The sequence below is a fragment of the Caenorhabditis briggsae genome (genome assembly GCF_000004555.2).
Source record: "Caenorhabditis briggsae AF16 supercontig from assembly CB4, cb25.NA_310, whole genome shotgun sequence".
Taxonomy (NCBI): domain Eukaryota; kingdom Metazoa; phylum Nematoda; class Chromadorea; order Rhabditida; family Rhabditidae; genus Caenorhabditis; species Caenorhabditis briggsae.
The window spans coordinates 1-4,338 of record NW_025543491.1 but is presented as its reverse complement, the minus strand read 5'-3'; the positions used below and the strand labels follow the sequence as shown (position 1 = coordinate 4,338).

General features: G+C 36.6%; 1 non-coding gene across 1 annotated transcript; it reads left to right on the top strand.

Moving 5' to 3' along the window:
• Window positions 1-3,361: 3,361 nt before the first annotated feature.
• CBG29028 lies at window positions 3,362-3,443 on the top strand. Its single transcript has one exon. It is a non-coding gene (tRNA).
• Window positions 3,444-4,338: the final 895 nt, after the last annotated feature.

Genomic DNA, 4,338 nt, shown 5'->3' with positions numbered 1-4,338 from the left:
GTTTTTCAATCGTCTCCTCATAATTCTTAACATGCGTCGTCGTCACAAATCTGCCCTACAAAAACTCATGGAACTGCTTCTACACACTTTTGCGCTAATTTTTTGTGTATGATCTCTTCCGATAACATTAAACGAGATTCTACAAGACCAACAACTTGCTAAAGAATATATGATTGTTGTGAGTTTCCATTTCTCTTTCTAAAAATCACTTTAAAAGTTTTGAGACATTTCAGAATGAGCAATTCTATCCAGACTGTCTCCCAGACCCAAACTTAATAGTTACCAGTAATCCTGAAGTTGACTCTGAAAACTTCTCGGCTGAAATAGAAATCGCCAGTTGGTTGATCATTGGGCTGGCTATAATTTTTTCGGCGAATATTTCCTACGAGATGTTGGAACGACGAACGAAAAATGTCATGTCAGAAACAAGGAAAATGCATAAGATATTTAGTCAAAGAACCATAAGATGTGATTTTGTTCAGATCTTCCAATATCGTTCATTTTCCCTTTCAGATTTCACAGAGTGACCATTTTTCCAGTTTTCACAGTATTTTCTCACAGCAAGAAAAATTATGGCAGGAAGTTAAAAATATCTGGATGATATAACATGATAAATTTTTCCTTCAAAATTGCGATATAGAAAACTTGAAAAAAATTCAACAAAGTCTTGAAATTGGCATTAATTCGAATAATTTTCGATCCATCCAATGCCAAACTTGCCAATAAACTAGAATCTCCTCTTCGTTATTTCACCAGAAAAGTCTTTCAGAGATGTAATATGCCCTTCAATTCATACACCGATCGCCTATCCCAGTTCTCTATGCTAACCACCCTTTATCGTCGCACCCTTCTAGTTCTTCGTACCTATCACAAAATTGTTATAAACTCATACCATTTTCCCTCTTTGTCGTCNTACATCTTTCCCAGCCATTCTAACAGAGCCCCGTATTTGTTCAAAATCAACGGTCAATACTTTGACTGCTTCCTTCACAGAAACTTGTCTATGTGGAACCGTGTATGTAAGGTGATAAATTCTAAGCTCAGTCCGGTGGCGTTTGCTAAGCGAGTAGGAGCGATTCCTTATGATATTCTGATCCCTCCCACTTGACCTACAGGACTCTAGTCGGTCCGTCTGGTCATTTTACTTATTTATTTGTACAGGTCCCATTTCTTGCCAAATTATCTATCGATTTCCCCCATGCATTGCAAATAAATATATATTATATTATATTTTGTTTTCGAAATAATTTTGTGTTTCTCGGATTTTTTCCTACTTTTACTTCGTAATAATCGGAAAACTTACCAACCAACCTGTATTTCACCTGAAAAATATATTATTCCGTTTATTCCGAAGTAAAACAGAAAAGTCCTAATTTCAAGAAAAACCGGATTTTGTAAAAAATTTTACCTATTTCTTTACTAAAAATAAGTTTTATTTTCGTTAGCCATAATTTTTACATGTGAAAACAGTTCTTTGATAACAGGAAACATGGTCGATATGATCGAAAAATTGATCAAAATCGGCAATGAAAAATTTTGCTAAACAAGGCGCACTAGCGTAATATCGGAGTGTCGTTGGTGGGTTGTCGTTTTCAAGGGAAAATCGTGCATGCTATATGAATGCTATATGAGTGCGCCCACCGGCGACCAGTCGTGCCCAGCGCCGACGCATATAGCTCGCACGCGCTACCCACGGAATTATTATGGGCACACATAGCATCCTATATGCGCGCCTAGGCATATACCATATGCAGCCGTTACCCTGTGAACCCACCATTTGTTGATATCTTTCACACGATACGAGATGTAGGGACTCGAAGTGGACAGTGCCTCCTTTTATAGTGTTTACGTAGCTTTCGTGTGTGATCTAATGAGAAAGGACCTCAACTAAGGTAGTAATGCAGTTCTAAATTAATATAGCAATGAATTAAGCCAATCCGAGCATTTACAGGTTAGCTAAGCTTTTTGTTTATAGAAACCTTGAATGGTTAGAAAGCTCTAAAAGAAAGTCTCTCTTAACTTTGATCCAATTTATCTCGGTTCCTGAGGAAGATATCAAGATGAAATTAACAAACAAAATATGTGTGGTATTATGATGAACATTTCGTTAGTTGACGACTTTCTGATATCTTTCACAAGAACCGAGATATATGAACTCAAAGTTGACAGAAGCACTGCGTTGCTACCAGCTGAACTTCGGGTTCAACTCCTAAAAAATCTGAATTCCAGTCCCTGATCTACGTTACATTTGCTGCTGTCCCATTCACCCTGATGTACCTGTCCATTCTCTTTCACATCAGAATCTACGGACTTGCATATTTCATAGATTTTGCTTCTGAAAATCATCCAACCGCTTACAAGTATCGTATCAATATTTTTGTTTTATGAACCTTATCAACATTATCTACGGAGAATTACTCGAATCTTCAGAAAACCCCCTTCCACACCTGTTCTAATGTTAAGTGTATTTTCCAGCCTAAGTGTATTTTCCAGCGTTGTAATATCCAGTACAGTTCCTATTCTGATCGTCTCTCTATCCTCAATATGTTCTCCATTCGACATCGTAGTCTAAAAGCTCAACTAATTCTTCTCTATAAATTTTTAAATGGCTCCGCCTACTTTCCTAACCTAAATGCACATGTCAAATACTCCTCCTCCCCTCGTCGCCCTATGAACTTAATTATTGTTCAGCCCTACTCCTCTGACTATTTTTCTTCAATTTTTCCCCTGTGGAACGCCATCACTTCCCAAGTTACCCGATTTCTCCTACCTTCCGAGTTTGAATCCTTAATTTCTTCCAGTATTACCCGTTATTGATATATTTGCTCCCTATTTTTATTTTTCTACCGGTTACATCTTTCCTGTGTCAAATATCTAAATTATCCCGTTTCCCCTCCCCTACTCAGATCGGCCTCGTGAGGGGCATTTTTTCTGAGTCTTTCATGTCCTGCCCTCTAATTTTTGTTTTACACCTGATCAATAAACAAATTAATGTTTTCGAAACAAGATTACCCGAAAGAAGGAAAAATGAATGTAAAAATTATAAATTCAGTTTCTTTCCAATCTCAAACGCATTTCTCGTCCCTTCTGTCATTTTTCTCTCCATCGTTTGTGTTCTTTTAGCAATTGAAAAGAACAAAATAGCGGCGATAATTGACAAAACTGGAAGACCAATGGTGTAAACGTACAGTGGAGTGATTGGGGATAAGAAGAAGAGGATACAGGAGGCGAGAGCCTGAAATATATATTGTATTTTAGTTTCTGAAATATTATATTAAAATTTGTTTATTCTACTTTGCTTTTGCCAAAAACAGATGTTCCCTTCCTCATATCTATGCCCTCTCGCGCCGTATCAAGCCGTGCTGCGATGTCCGAGTGGTTAAGGAGTTGGACTTGAAATCCAATGGGCATTGCCCGCGTAGGTTCGATTCCTGCTCGCAGCGGATATGTTTTTAATAGTTTTTAACAACTTTTATATCTTCAATGTTTGGTCGTGGGCTACGGTAAGTTGATTTTCACTTTTTTTTTCTTTCCAAAATAGTATACAACTTTTTGGTTTTATTGTACCAATCTAACTTCCAATTTTAAGCCAATTTATCTTTGCTCATGTGAAAGATATCAAAGAGTGGTTAACTGATACAATGTGTGACCTCAACTAACTTAAGGTAGTACTGCAGTTCTAAACTATTATAGCAATGAATTATGCCAATCCGCGCATTTACAGGTTATCTTAGCTTTTAGTTTTCGCCTATAGAAACCAACAAAGTATGTGTGATATAAGAGTCAAGTGAGTTCAAAAAAAAATATTTTTTCGTTTCTTGTTGTTGAAATCTAAAAGTTTTTGTACTCCATCCACTTTATTTGTTTTAAGCAATATGCGGTTAGAAAAATGGACAAATAGTACAAATTTTCAGCTCGGGCTTTTTCACTGCAAACTTGAAGATTGTAAAATAAGATAACGTCAAAAAACAAATGACACGATTTATTTAAAAATATAACCTGATTATTGGGGGAAAAATAAACGTGGAATGAAAAAGTACAGAAAATTGAGATATGAAATTCTGGACTTTTGAAGGAGAAGAGAACGTGGAAAACTAATGAAAAGTAAAAAGTACAGAAAATCCTCGATGAAAATTCTGGACTTTTCAAAAAAGGAATAAACGTGAGAAAAAACGTGACACTGAAAATTTTTCGGGATGGGGATACAGTTAATGAGTGTGAATAGTTTCTGGACTTTAAAAAATGAGTTGGATTGTTCGCCAAAAGTGTCTACAAATCTCAAGGAATTTCGCTTTTCGCGCATTGGTTAGTTGCCCAATCTGCCGGTTCAGTTTGTCA